The sequence below is a fragment of the Lynx rufus genome, unplaced genomic scaffold, assembly GCF_022079265.1.
Source record: "Lynx rufus isolate CCGP_SWC_20201006 ecotype Redwood Valley unplaced genomic scaffold, mLynRuf1.p SCAF_22, whole genome shotgun sequence".
Taxonomy (NCBI): domain Eukaryota; kingdom Metazoa; phylum Chordata; class Mammalia; order Carnivora; family Felidae; genus Lynx; species Lynx rufus.
Window position 1 is genome coordinate 1,537,465 of NW_025814837.1, and position 15,454 is coordinate 1,552,918.

The window sequence follows — 15,454 nt, forward strand, 5'->3', positions numbered from 1 at the left end:
AGATTTAAAGAGTGCAGTTTCATAAGTTTTGACAAATGTGTGCACCTGTTTATTCCGTACCTCTATCAAGATATAGGACATCTCTATCACCCCAGAAAGTTGTGCTTCCCTGTAAATGTCCATCCCACCTCAGATACAACTACTCATATGATTCTTTTAGCCAAGATTCATTTTGCCTGTTGTAACATTTCTTGGAAATGGAATCATACTGTACTCTTTTATATCTTACTCTTTCACTCAGTATACTTTTTTTGAGATTCATCTGTGTTGCTTCATGCATCAATAGTTCCTTTTTATTGTTACATATTATTCCCTTGTGTGAACAAAACATAATATATTTTAATCTGTTTTTCTACTAATGGGCATTTGGATTGTTTTTAGTGTTTAGCTATTATGACTAAAGTTTCTATACACATTCTTGTACAAGTTTTTTTGTAGCCATATTATTTATTTTGAGTAAATAACCCAAGAGTATAGTTGTTGGATCATGGAATATATGCATATTAACTTTATGAGAAATTGCCAGGCCTGTTTCCAAAGTGTTTGAACCATTTACACTTCCACTAGCAATGTTTGAGAGATCTGCTTGTTCAACATTCTTACCAACCAACATCTGGTGTTGTCAGTATTTTTAATATTAGCCATTTTGGTGGATGTATTGTAGTCTCATTGGGATTTCACTTTACATTTTCCTGATAAGAAATAATACTGAGTGCTTTTATCATGCTTTTTATAAATGTGTATATCCTCGGGGCGCCTGGGTGGTTCAGTCAGTTAAGCGGCCGACTTCGGCTCAGGTCATGATCTCGAGGTCCGTGAGTTCAAGCCCCGCGTCGGGCTCTGTGCTGACAGCTCGGAGCCTGGAGCCTGTTTCAGATTCTGTGTTTCCCTCTCTCTGACCCTCCCCTGTTTAGCTCTGTCTCTCCCTGTCTCAAAAATAAATAAAACGTTAATTTTTTTTTAAATAAATAAATAAATGTGTATATCCTCATTTGTAAAGTGCCTGTTAAGGTTTTTTATACATTTTCAAATTTGGTTTGTCTTTTTTTTTTTTTTTTTTTTAAGAGAGAGAGAGAGAGTACATGAGCAGGGAAGAGGGACAGAGGGAGAGAGGAAGAGAATGCCAGGCAGGCTCCGCACTCAGCATGGAGCCTGATGTGGGGCTGGATCTCACAATCCTGAGATCATGACCTGAGCCAAAACCAAGAGTCTGAAGCTTAACTGATTGAGCCCCAATCAGTTTAGCTCAACTGATTGAGCTTCCTGGGTTATGTATCTTTTTTTTTTTTAATGTTTATTTATTTTTGAGAGAGAGAGACAGAGCATGAGCAGGGGAGAGGCAGAGAGAGAAGGAGACACAGAATCCAAAGCAGGCTTCAGGTTCCAAGCTGTCAGCACAGAGCCTGATGCAGGGCTCAAACTCATGAACAGCAATATCATGACCTGAGCAAAAGTCAGGTGCTCAACCAACTGAGCCACCCAGGAGCCCCATTGTTTGTCTCTTTATATTGACTTTTCTAAGTGGTTTATTCTGGACAAATCCTTTATCACATGTATGTATTACAATTTTTATTATGTTGCTTACCTTTTCATTTTCTTAACTATGTTTCTTAATGAGAAGTTTTTAATTTTGATAAAGTAAAATGTGTCAGTTTTTAATTATGCTTGGAATGTCCTAAGAAATAATTGCCTACCCTATGACTGTCTATATTTTAACTAGAGTTTTATAGATTTAGCTTTAGGTTTAGGGCTATAATCCATCTAGCATTTAATTTTTGTATGGTGGAGGTAGAGACTGAGGTTCTCTCTCCCTCGTTCTCTGTCTCTCTGTCTCTCTCTCTCTTCTAAACAACTAAGTAGTTGTTCCCAAATATTTCTGGAATGTTTCTTTTTCTCCATTCAATTGCTTTGAATTTTGAAATCAATTGAATAAATACTAGTGGGTCTATCTCTGAAACCACCATTCTCTGCCATTAATCTATTTGTGTTTCTTTATGCAGTACTGCATTGCCTGAATCAATGTAGATTTATATTAAGTCTAAATACCAGCTACCATAAAGGCTTCAGATTTTTCTTACATGGGATTACTTTGGTCAATTAGCTCTTTTGCATTTCCATTTAAATTTTAGATATAGTTTATCAATTTCTACAAAATGTCTGCTGCAATTTTTGTTTGAGATTACACTGAATCCATAGAATAATTTCTGGAGAACAATATTGTGACTTCTAGTCTATGAACATTTATTTAGATCTTCTTTAATTTCTGTCAACAAAGTTTTGTAGTTTTCAGTGTGCAGGTATTGTACATATTTTGTTAAAGTTATCAGTTTGTATTTCATTGGTTTTGGTTCTATGATAAATAGTATTCTTTATTTAATTTGTAATTCCAATTTTTAAAATACTCAGAATTACACTTGAATTTTATATATTAATCTTGTGTCCTGTAACTGCTAAATTTACTTATTAGTTCTAGTAGTGTTTTTATAGATTACTTAGAGTTTTCTACATGCATTATCAATTGTCTATGAATAAAACACTATTACATCTTTCCTTCAAATCTATAAACCTTTCATTATGTTGCATCTTACTCAATATGCTTAAACCTCTAGTACAATGTTGAATAGAAATGGCAAGAAGTGAATTCTTTTCTTTATTCTTGATCTTAAAGTATTGATCTGAAAGTACTCGGTCTTTCATCATTATATATGAAAATAGCTTCAGGTTTTGCATAGATGCCCTTTATCAGGATGAAGAAGTCCCCTTTTATATAGTCTACTGATTATTTATTTTTTAAATCATAAATAGATGTTGAATTTATTTTCCAATGTTTCTCTGCATCTATTGAGATGACCTATACTTTTTCTCTTATTGTTGTTAATATGTGTAAAACATCGGTATATTTTTGAATGTTAATCAAATCTTGCATTTCTAGAGTCAACTTCACTTGGCCATTATGAATTACTCTTTATATGTTGCTGAATATAATTGGTAAAATATTGTTAGTAATTTTTGTATAGATTCATGAGGATTGTTGCTCTGTAATTTTGTTTGCTTGTAGTGATCTTCTCTGGATTTAGTATCAGGGTTATGTTGGCCACATAAAATAAATTAAGAAGTATTTCTGTATTTCCTTTTTCCTCTATAGTTTCTGAAGCTCGAATAGTTTCTATTACCCTGTCTTCAAATTCACGGATCTTTTCATTTGTATTTCCTGTTAACTTTTATGGATGTGTGTGTGTGTGTGTGTGTGTGTGTGTGTAATATATATATATATATATATATATATATATATATATATATATATTTGTTCCTCCATATATTTTGCCTCGAACTTAATTGTAATAGCTCTTTTTAAAGCCCTAGTCTGCTAGTTCCATCATTCCATGGTCTGTTTCTCCTGGCTTTTATTATTATTGTTTCTTCTTCTGGTTATAGGTCTCTTGCTTCTTCACATTTCCAGTAAGTTTTGGTAGTGTGTCAGGTGTTATGATTTCTACATTGTTGAGTATCCACATTTTGTTATTTTTCTTAAAGGGGTGTTAAGTTTTATTCAGGAAGGAAGTTAGTTTGTGCATAGGTCAGCTTGCTTCCTTAAAGGCTTTGTTTTAAAAAATAAATAAATTAATTAATTAATTAATTAATTAAATAAAGGCTTTGTTTTTAATCTTGAATAGGCTGAGTCTAGATAAACATTTACTGTAGAATGAGATAAGCTCTGTACCTATGATTTGGCTTTCTGGGGTCTCTACTGCATGCTTGATCTGTGCAGTACTTTCTCTTTATTTTGGCTGTCAGGACTCAAAATCTCTTAGTCCTATATGAGGTCCATGAATTGTTTCGGTCAGCTCTCCCATAGTTATTCTTTATATACTAGTGCTTTTGCTTGGCTTTGTGGAGTTTCGTCCTGAGTAAACTCTGATTAGCATTTATTCAAAGGCTCAAAGGGAACCTACACAGGTTTATGGAGTTCTTTTCTCTCTGGAATTAGACCCTGCAAATTTTAGCCACCTTCATAGCCCCAAATTCTTATCTTTGTCCTCTGTCTTATGATGTAAGATCATTATGCTCTATTTGAGCTCTCCGTACATGCTGTGGTCTAGAAAATGTGTCCAGGCAGAAATCATGCACAGTTATGGAACCCTTTCATTGTTGGCCTTCTTTGGGACTGTAGTCATGTACTACATCTTGTCCTTTATCTGCAAACAGCATGTTTCATATATTTTGCCCAATTTTATAATTGGAGAGACTAGTGTAATACCAATTATTCCATTACAGTTATAAGCAAAACTCAGCATTGGATTTTTAAAATGTTTTGTCAAACTACTGATATGGTCTAGAACTTGAGAATTATGGTAAATAATGTAGCCAAACATAAATAATCCGTTGAACTCAAAAGTGAACTTGTAGTTTGATGAAAAATATGGTAACTGGAATCATTGTCACAAAAGGACTTTGTGCTGTTGGATTTTTTTGTTTTGTTTTGTTTTGTTTTTTAAATCTACCATGGAATACCAACAAAAATTCTGGAAGACAACAAAAAATATGTGTGTCTCATATGTGGTTTTTAGATAGCTCTTCACTCTAAAATTTGAAAGGTAGCCAGGTCTATTGTATAGTTTGCCATATCAACATCTAACATTATTATAATTTTATCATAGCATATCAAATTAATTATACTTTCCAAAGGGGGAGCAGAAATAGACCAGAAGTTGTTTAGAAAAATAAAAATTGAACATTCTGGTATTGGGAATATTTATTTCAGATAAAAACAGTGGTTTTGTGTTCATGAGTTTGTAATTCACTATGCTGCATTCCAAGATTTTGGAATACCTCAGAAATTCCTCTTCTTATTACTATTCCTCTGCATGTACAAAGGGTTAAGTAGTGATATTTCTAGTGACATTTTGTTGCATACTGGCTTCTAAGGCAGAAATATTATTCCTCAAAACAGGACTATTATATTTAAATCTTAGGATTCTGCATATAATGCAGATTTTTCAGAGTGTCATGATTTTCAGGAATGTTGTACAAAATAGAGTAATGAATACAAAACTTTGGGTCAAATAGATCTGGATCTAGTCTTGGCCTGTGAATTACAAGTTTTGTGATTTTGGGAAATTTATTTTACCTGGCTCAGACTTAGTTTCTGTATCTATAAAACTGGGGTCATGAGAATACCTATCCTTCAGGATTGTTTTGAGCAATAAATGACATAATTTTTATGTAAAACACTGAGTAGAGTGCTAGATACTTGGTAAAGACTAAACAGATGCCTACCTGTATTTATAATGCATTAATACAAATAATATACAATGAGATAGCAAGTGATTAAATTTAGAAATTTTACACATGTACACAGACATGCACATACACATTTATTCAAGAGCCAATTATGTTCTTAAGCAATACCAACTGGGTTGGTTGATTTTATGTGTCAACTTGACTGAGTCACTGGGTCAAATATTCTGGGTGTGTCTGTGAAGGTATTTCTTGAGGAAGTTAACATGTGAATAGGCAGACTGAGTAAAGCTTATTGCCCTCCCAAATGTGGGTGGATCTCCTCCAGTCACTTGAAGATCTGAGTAGAACAAAAAAGCTGAGAAATAAGAAACTCGTCTTTTCTAAGTTGATTGAGCTGGGACATCAGTAATTTCCTGCCTTTCCACTAGAAATGAACAACCTACTCTTCTTGGGTCTAGAACCTACTGGCTTTCAAATGGAACCACAGCATTGGCTCTCCTGGGTCTCCATCTTGCTGACTGCAGATCTTGGGACTTCGTAGCCTCCTAATTACATGAGCCAAATCCTTATAATAAATCTCTCTGTCTCTGTCTCTTTGTCTGTCTCTCTCTTATATATGTGTATATCCTATTGGATCTATTTCTGGAGAATCTCATTACACCAAGCCTTTGTAATTTTGGCCTTTCAGCCTGGTTCTCATAGATCAGAGGGAAAGAGGGATTTTCTGCATTTCCAGGTACCAAACCCCCACAGTATCCACACCTACATCCTGACGTTTGCTATAGTTCTTCCCTTATTGCTGTTACTCTGGAAATAGAAAGGGGTAACGACATATTTATTTACATGTACTGAGCAGTCACAGACTAAGTAGCCTGGGGTGGGGGGTGGGGATTAAAAGTGCACCAAGAAACAATTGTTTTTCTTGTTCCAGAAACCCACAAGATGAATTTATAATGTGAACCATAGGGGTCCAGCCCATCTCTGACTTGAAATGCATTTGCCTTGAATACTTACTCAGCCCTTTCTGATATCAAACTGTCTTAGTCACTTTTGAAAACAAAGCAGAGATCATTTTAAAGGCATTAAGGTGAAAGGCCAGGTACAGTTATTCCTCAGACACATTTAAACTGCCCCATCGACAGGCAGTTAGCACTTTACCAGAATGGCACAAGTTACCAGAGAAACAGTGCAGTACTGAATCTGATGCTGACAAATAGAACTTGAAAGCAAGTATGAAATGCCACGATAATAAATGACAACTTCTTTCTTTAAAAGAAATTTTTGAGATACACTATTCTGATGAAGGAAAAGATAAATGTATGTTGTCTGATATATTTCTTATATCAGCTAATGGCCTGAATTCTGTATCTGAGCCCCAAACCTGGAAATTAGGTATGCTGTGCTGTGACTTAGCTTTCATCTCTTAGAGTTTGGATCATGTATTTCCTCCTTATTTTAAAGCAACAAATAGTCATTGAGTTCCATCTATTTACAAAACATTGTTCCAAACATGTTAAGGATGTAAATGTGATCAAGATATAATTCCCTGTCTCAAAGCAGCTTACAATTTACTAGAACATTTTAACAAGCATTTATTGATCACCCTGATGTGCTAGGTCGTGTTCTAGGTAGAGGGAATACATAGATATATATGACATATTCTTTGCTCTTGATAAATATACACCTACAGAGGGACGGACACACAAAATAAATAATTGCTGTAAAATAGAGGTATCTACAAGGAGTCTAGAATGAGAAGTGAATAATTTGGTCTGGAAGAGGTTATAGGCTTGGTTGCAAATAAAATATTAAGATTAGAGAGTGGGGAGATGTGTATTCATGAATCCAGCACCTTTCCAGAATTTATATTTTAAAAAAAGGAAAGCATACAGTAAGCAGGAAAAAAAAAGCCATGTTGCTTAAATCCAATCCTGGCAAGGAGAATATTGGCAATCCTCCATGGGCTTGGAATGCCCCGTCTAATTCCAGATCTGGAAGAGGTTCTATAAGCTTTTTCAGGGTGGATACCCTTTTATATACAATTTACCCTTACAAATTATTCTTGCTTATAGATGTTTAGTCTTAAGATTCTAAAGCATACTCAGAATTTGAAGTCAGAGGCTATAACTGACACGTCTTCTGCAGTAAGCACAAATGTTTTATACAAAACAAATAGGAAATATACCAGTAGACTGATAAAGATGGTTTTTACTCCATGACGCAAATATTCAAAGCCCACCTTCCTCAGCAGTGATGAAAAGACCCCGTGGAGTGATAAGGAGCCTTCCCTTACCATCTTTGCTATGCAAAAGCCTCTGAGCCTTATTCATCATGATTCAAGGGTTTCTGCACTCAGTCCATTGTGATCATGTGTGGGACCAATGGAAACATAAGGGCCCTACTTAAATAATTCACTGTTCAGGAGCTAAGGAAAGAACATTTTCTTAGAACATAAAGGAAGCATAGAATGCCTTCTAAATGGAGAATATATAAATGATGACTTTTTCAGTACCCATTATTCTTTAGCCAAATTAAAAAATAATAAAATGTGGATATATGATAATAGGGAGAGATAGGGTTATATTGGATACATTTCTGGCCTAAGTGATAGTTAAGAGTCACAAGAGTTCTTGGAGCTTTGTTTGCTTCCAGTAAAATAGGGTATATGAGAAATTATACACCAAAAAAAGAAGATTTCTATTTCCTGGTTCCAGCTTATGTAAGATTTATAGATACTTAAAATAAATGTAAAAAGCATGTAAATATAGCTGGGAGGTAGAAGACAGAGATAATATAAAGATCCTACTTATTTCTGCAATAGGGACTGCCTAAATTTTAAATCGTAAAGATTTAGAAGCAGAAGTGCCTGCTTTTCTGCAGGTCGGATTTATTCAATGACTGGCTCCTTAAACTATCAAAAAAGATGCCATGGAGAAGTATTTGGGTGTGCAAAAACTGAAACACTCATTTTCCTGGAACACGCAGTGCAGAAAAATCTGTGTTTTTAAAATTAAACACTTCAATATACAAAACACTATTCTAATTGTCACAAGGAGATTCGAATAGGCATGGGATATGCCCTCAACAAACTTATAACCCAGCCAAATTGAAAATATGAGACATAGGGAGTTAACCTCATTCCCTATAAAATATATTCCTCAGTGAGTGTTTATATAATCAGAACTACAGATTTATAAGAGGGAATGGATGCTTTAATGAATGGGTTTATCAGGGATGCCCTAGTGGGGTCTTGGGGATGAGGCATTGAATGTCCACCATAACCAGAACAGACCACCCCTACATGGAATTATTGGGAGGGAATTTTAGGAGCAGTTCTGCAAAGACCTTGGTATTAGGGCTGAGAAATATGAACAATGCAATGAACTTAAAAGCTTTTGTTATTAATTGATAACAGAATTATTGATTGAAGGAGGCACTTTTGGTTTTGGGATCTAGGTAAACTATGAAAGGGGATTTTCAGAGAAGAGATAGCAAGTAGGGTAAGGAGAACTAGCCCAAATTTGAAGCTATGAAGGTCAGAATTAAAAGTTCCAAGGCAAAGTGCATGTAATCGCTTGGGTCCTGGAGTTAATCTGAGGCATCAGAATGTCCTTTCCACTCTATTTGCAACACTTTCCTTTTTTTTTCTTATAGTCTCATAGATTTGATTATAAAAAAATCTAAATTCATTGAGGGCACATTCTTTGGGGTCTACATTTTTTCCCGATCCTTTTGTAATAAAAGACCCAAGCCAGTTTCCCCAGGCAAAATTTGCTTGGCTTTCCAGCCCTGCTGACTGAGCTATGGATTGTGTATTCCCAGGATACTTCCTTAACTCAACCCTGCACATCTAAAATTGGGATTTAGTAGACAGTGGAATTTAAGAAGTTTCTCTGTGTTCATTCCCCCATTCCTAGTTAGCTGAGGTCACGCTTCCTGGGAGTGAGGCTGTACCTGTCTGAAAAGAATCCAAGACCATTTAGCATTAGGTAAGATCCTTACCAAGTGCACACATGGTATTTAATTCTTATCTAAAACAGAATGGGCTGAACAGAAATCCAAAATTTCTCTTAGTCTGTCATTCATGAAGCTGTTGCTATGGTTTATAAACAAGAGATAGGAAAATGGCATCACTGAGGAAGTCTGGAACAGGAATCCGGGACCGTGGGTCAGTCTCAGCCTTACAGAAGCCGGTAATCCAGGGAGGAACGCACCAAGAAGGAATGATTCCATGACCTGCTGCATCTTCCTCTGGTCCAGAAAGGAAGCTTTCCCCTTGTCCTGTCCTCCCTCCCTCTTCTCTTTCCCTCTTTTCTCTCTTCTGCTTTCCTACCTCCTGTGTTAATCTCCTTTTCTCTCCCCATTCTTTCCTTTTTTCCTTTGTGTCTCTCTTTCTGAGAAGGAAAATGATGTTATGTTTTAGTTTCACTGAACAAAAGGTTGAGGATGGAGTGCGTATTTCTAGTTATTGCTGGTTTTTATGTCCTTTAGTGAAAAAGAGACCTTTCCCTTTAGAAGCCCAAAGGTGGAGCTGTTGCAAAAGGAGAAAGCCAGACAGGCCAGCCGCGCCCGGCGGGCCACCAGCTCACACAACGCAAACACTTACATGCCGCGTCTGCACGGAGGAGCCTGGATCCTGGAGGCTTTGCTTCCAAAACATAAACATTTCCTTTTTTTTTTTTTCTCAAAGAGAAATAAAAACCCTGATTACGGCAGATGCATTACTGCCAAACTGTGCAAAATAGAACAAGTATTAAGTGTCTGCTTAACCCCCTTTAATTGTTAATTCCATGCACTTTAGTAGATTCCAGTATTATCAAAATAACTGCAGGGAGAAAGGATTCAAATTCATTTGTGTTCATTAACACCACCATTTATCAGTGTAATGTCCTATAGATAATGATTGGAGGGTCATTCTATTTTCTCCATTTCTACACTTCTGTGTAGTGTGCTGAAATGCTATCGGATGGTTACGTTTCAGTGGGAAAGACCTAGAAAAATGCTCTTTTCGGCAGCTGAAAAGAGGTTTTCCGCTTCTGCATTTGGTCACCTCTCAAAATGTTTTCCACAGAAGCAACATGTTTTTTCTTTCAGTATCCTAACATGATATGTTACTTTCATCATCCTGAGAAGCAGCAGCAAATTTTGAAAACCCATTTTATGGAGAGAAACACACAGAGCTTGCTGCATTGTTCTAGTTCCTCCCAGAAATGGGATGAATTGTCACCATCCATCTCCACAGACTCTGAGTCGCGGCTTTGTCTAATAGTTTTGACTGTTCTGCTTGAAAAACAGAAAGCTCCCCCCTCCCACCTTGAATCACTTACCTCTTCCTTTGTCTCTATCCCTAGAGCAAAGGACTCCAGTTTGATGTCTTGAAAGCTATTGAAACAAACAATTTAGCTAATTTCAAAATGTCCTCATTTACTCTCAGAATATGATTTCACCCTCGTCACGTTAATGTTTACTTTCAACTCTGAGTTGCTGTAAAAAGCAGGGACAAAGTAACCTGAGATGTTTTATGCCACTGAGACAAAAAGGTATTGATCCTTTTTGCCTCTGGAAAAAAAAAAAAGGTTTCTAATAATTTCCAGATATATTGTAGATTACATTGCTATCTTTAATTAAAACATGACACAGGACAAAACCAATTATTTACTTTTTTAAACCATAGGGCCACCTTTGTCCTAATGGATTCTGATGTCCCATTTGCAAATGGCAAGTTTGTTCTTAGTACCAATGTGTGTGTGTGTGTGTGTGTGTGTGTATGTGCATGTGTGTGCGCGCGCGTGGGTGCTATTGCACTTCTGCTGTCGTGCTTGAATGCAAGCATGCTTGTGAATTTATTCTTGGCTTTGCTACTGGTGACATTTAAATGTAGGTTTATGTCAGGTAGTTAAAAATATATAAAAGGCTGAGTTATACCAACACTGCCTATCATGCATGCCCCCAAGATGACTGAGGGGGGAGTTTCCAAAGTGGTTTTATTTATGCAGTTTCGGTGCCCTATGAAACAGAACTTAAGAGGCAGGGGCTAAAGCAAAGTGGAGTAAAAAGAAATGCCTTGAAAGGGAACTGATTTCAGATACAGAAATAAAGCAACCTCATCCTATTACAAGAATACTTGAACTGGCTCAGTCCCTTCCTTATTTCTTATTCTCTCCCAGCTGTTTCAAAAGGCACATCTCATCGCACGTCTCTGGGGCTTTTCCTCTGATCCAGACCTGGCCTGTGTTCTGTTCTTTCCTTTCAGACACTGCTGGTCTCCAAGACATCTCCTCGGCAGCTTTTGCCATCTGGAGCTGTCTGCTTTCAACTCTGCCGTGCAGACTCAGGCTCCTTGAAACTGTCATCTCGAAACATATTTATTACTTGCTCACGCCCGGGCTTCTTGGTGCCACGTTCCTTCTGCTCTTTGATTATGCAGGGCAGAGGCAGCGTTATTTTACCATCTGAATTAGTGCTAAGGGGTGCTGTTAGTGTGAAGAGCAAGGCCTCTGAAGGAGAGGTAGGCATGGCATGAGGCCGCCTCCCGACAGCCCAGGCTGCTGTTGCTAGGTGGTACCTTGGGCAGCTCCGAGTCTGGCAAGCAGGACCATCTTCTTCTTACTGTGCTGCTACTAACTATGCTGTGGCATGCAACTGATGTGAAATGAATCTAATGTGGCTGTTCTTCTCTCTCACTAGGCTGATGATATACCCAGATACCTCAGGTGGCAGTACTTTTTAGGTCATTGCCCTTATTGACTACATCCTGTGGAAGAGGCAGACTCACTCACAAAATTGAGGGGAAGTTGTTTTAGAGGCCAGAAAGCATGGATGTTTTGAAAAGCCCTTTCCCAACAAAATGGCAGACCTGCTACAGATGAAGTTGATGTAATCTTCCATGAACAGAGAAGTCCATTTGCATATTTATATTTGCCAAAGTATCCTTGGGGTCCCTGCCTTATGACCTAAGTACAGTTAATCCCGTGGTAGCAAATGGTACTCTCTGTACTTCTAGTAATAAAATCACATTTCAGAGACCCATGATAAATACAATAAGCCACAAATTTGAGTGCATCCTGTAATGGTAAGAGTCATATCTCACACACATTAGAGAATGATCTAAATAGATCTTACTTTTTTTTTAACTTTAAACTTCACTTGGCTCAATATCTTCATTTATACCATGGGTTCTTTGATTATGGTTGCACCTTAATTGGTAACATTAAATGAATGAGGGGGAAAGTGACTGCCAAATGTGTCCCAATGCAATTTTTGACAGATGCTCTGATGGGAGCTGCTGTAATAATGGATAAAGAGGGAGAAAGCTCCAAAAGGATTTTAGAGTTCAGCTTTGGTTCAATAGGTATCATTAGTCACATGTGAGAAATATTAACATTTTCCATTAATTCCAAAGAACTTCCCGAGCTTATGTGGATTTTCATGGCGAGTATTGTGGTGGAAATGTAACAGAAGCCTGAGGAGGGGAAGGAAACTGGAGTCTTTGAGGGTCTACTAAATGTAAGGATGATGATATATCTTACATTTATAAGGCTACTGAATCTCGTAACATCTTATCAGCAACAACACAGGGCAGGTATTATTATCTCAGTTTTACACATGAAGAAACTGAGACTCAGAGGACTAACGTCAAGGTGGCCTCCATATTAAAAACACTTAACCCTAGGGTATTAGTCTATTATGTAAGCAACTTTGCTGGTCTATCCTTTCAGAGATCCTGGCATCCTATATTTAAGATCCCAAGAGAGCAAATGATGAAAATAGGGACAGTGAGGACAATGAGACAAAGATCCATTGGGGAAACTCTGTCAGTTCTCAGGTTGCAGGGTTAGAGGAAAGCACACAACCTGCTGAATCTGTCAACTTGCTTACACTTCCCTACCAAGGACCAGGTTGAGGACCAGGGCTGTCTGGAGGAGCCTTCTCCCAGACCACTCTCCAGGGGCCATTTCTAAGTGGAATAAAACTGTTTTGCCCAATTGCTGGCTAATCTTCCCCTAGAAAAGAAAGAATTTGTATTGGATGGGGAAATAAAAGGGCAAGTTACTAACACCTTCCTGGACATGAAGGATAGAATCAGGTTTCAAATGTTATTAAATTTTCACTGAAGACTGAGAGGAAGTGAAGGGCCTAATGTGGAGTTATTATTATTTTTTAATCTCTGTTCTCATTCTTTATGCTCTTAAGAAAGAGATGGGTCAATGCCCTCAAAAGTAAAGGAAATAGAAAAAAAGTGCAATGAAACACTCAAACAAATAAATAAAACATAGGGGAAATATAAATGGTGCTTTGTGAGCAATGGGAAACCCAAATGACCCTTGTTGTCTTGAGATTTATAAGTCTGCATATCACAGATGCCCTGTTGCTTTATTCATACTGTTCAGGGAGAAGGCAGCCCCTAACCATCAGCACCCATCATTAAATCATTACAGAAGCACTCTTGTTAAAGAGACAAGGCTTTAAAAAAGCCACACACACACACACACACACACACACACACACACACATAACACACACACACACACACACACACACACACACACACACACACAGTGCAGATTTATTTTTCCAGAACTCACAGTGTTTAGATACTTTTTATATTGCCTGGGCAACACATAGACCCTTCAAACCTGCTATTTTAGAAAAAGAAGTACACTCAAAATCTTTGTTTCTTTTTCCAATATGATTATTGCCTGGAGACCTGGATCAAGGGCAGGTTTAAAATGGGTTAGGGAGGGGCGCCTGGGTGGCGCAGTCGGTTAAGCGTCCGACTTCAGCCAGGTCACGATCTCGCGGTCCGGGAGTTCGAGCCCCGCGTCAGGCTCTGGGCTGATGGCTCAGAGCCTGGAGCCTGTTTCCGATTCTGTGTCTCCCTCTCTCTCTGCCCCTCCCCCGTTCATGCTCTGTCTCTCTCTGTCCCAAAAATAAATAAACGTTGAAAAAAAAATTAAAAAAAAAAATGGGTTAGGGAGAGATAGATGGACTGAAGTCAAATGAATTTATTTTACACCAGTGCTACATAAAAATGTTAAAGTGGTCACTACATACATGTCTACTGATTAGGCCAGTTCTTTTTTTTTTTTTAATTTTAAATTTACACACAAGTTAGTATATAGTGCAACAATGATTTCAGGAGTAAATTCCTTAATGCCCCTTACCCATTTAGACCACCCCATCTCCCACACCCCTCCAGTAACCCTCTGTTTGTTCTCTATATTTAAGAGTCTTTCATGTTTTGTCCCCCTCCCTGTTTTTATATTATTTTTGCTTCCTTTCCCTTATGTTTTTCTGTTTCATATCTTAAAGTCCTCATATGAGTGAAGTGATATATTTGTCTCTGACTAATTTCACTTAGCATAATACACTCTAGTTCCATCCACAAAGTTGCAAATGGAAAGATGTCATTCTTTTTGATTGCTCCATTGTATGTGTGTATGTGTGTTTGTGTGTGTGTGTGTGTGTGTGTGTGTACACACAAACCTCCTTCTTTATCCATTCATCCATCGATGGACATTTGGGCTCTTTCCATACTTTAGCTATTGTTGATAGTGCTGCTATAAACATTGGGGTGCATGTGCCCCTTCAAAACAGCATACCTGTATCCCTTGGATAAATATGATTAGGCCAGTTCTAAGAAGACGATTGCATATGTGCCTCTTGACTACACCAATTTTAAGAAGAATTCTGATCAGGAATACTCCCATCTTCCTTGAGTCCTGACATCATTTCTGGAATTTCTTTCTGCTAATTAGATTACATAGAGTTTAAAGTTTCTCAGAAAGGCTGTTGTATTCAGTAGCAATTTCCACTTTCTATCATGTGTCCTAAATCAGAACCAGGATAAGTGGTAAAAGTAGAATCTGCCTTCAGAGAACTACAGTTGTGATTTCAGATACTTGCTTCACTCTAAAAAACAGTGTCTTCTTGGGGTGCCTGGGTGGCGCAGTCGGTTAAGCGTCCGACTTCAGCCAGGTCACGATCTCGCGGTCCGTGAGTTCGAGCCCCGCGTCGGGCTCTGGGCTGATGGCTCAGAGCCTGGAGCCTGTTTCCGATTCTGTGTCTCCCTCTCTCTCTGCCCCTCCCCCGTTCATGCTCTGTCTCTCTGTCCCAAAAATAAATAAACGTTGAAAAAAAAAATTAAAAAAAAAAAAAAACAGTGTCTTCTTGTGTCTTATATTTGTAAGGCAAAGACTGTACTCATGTCAGT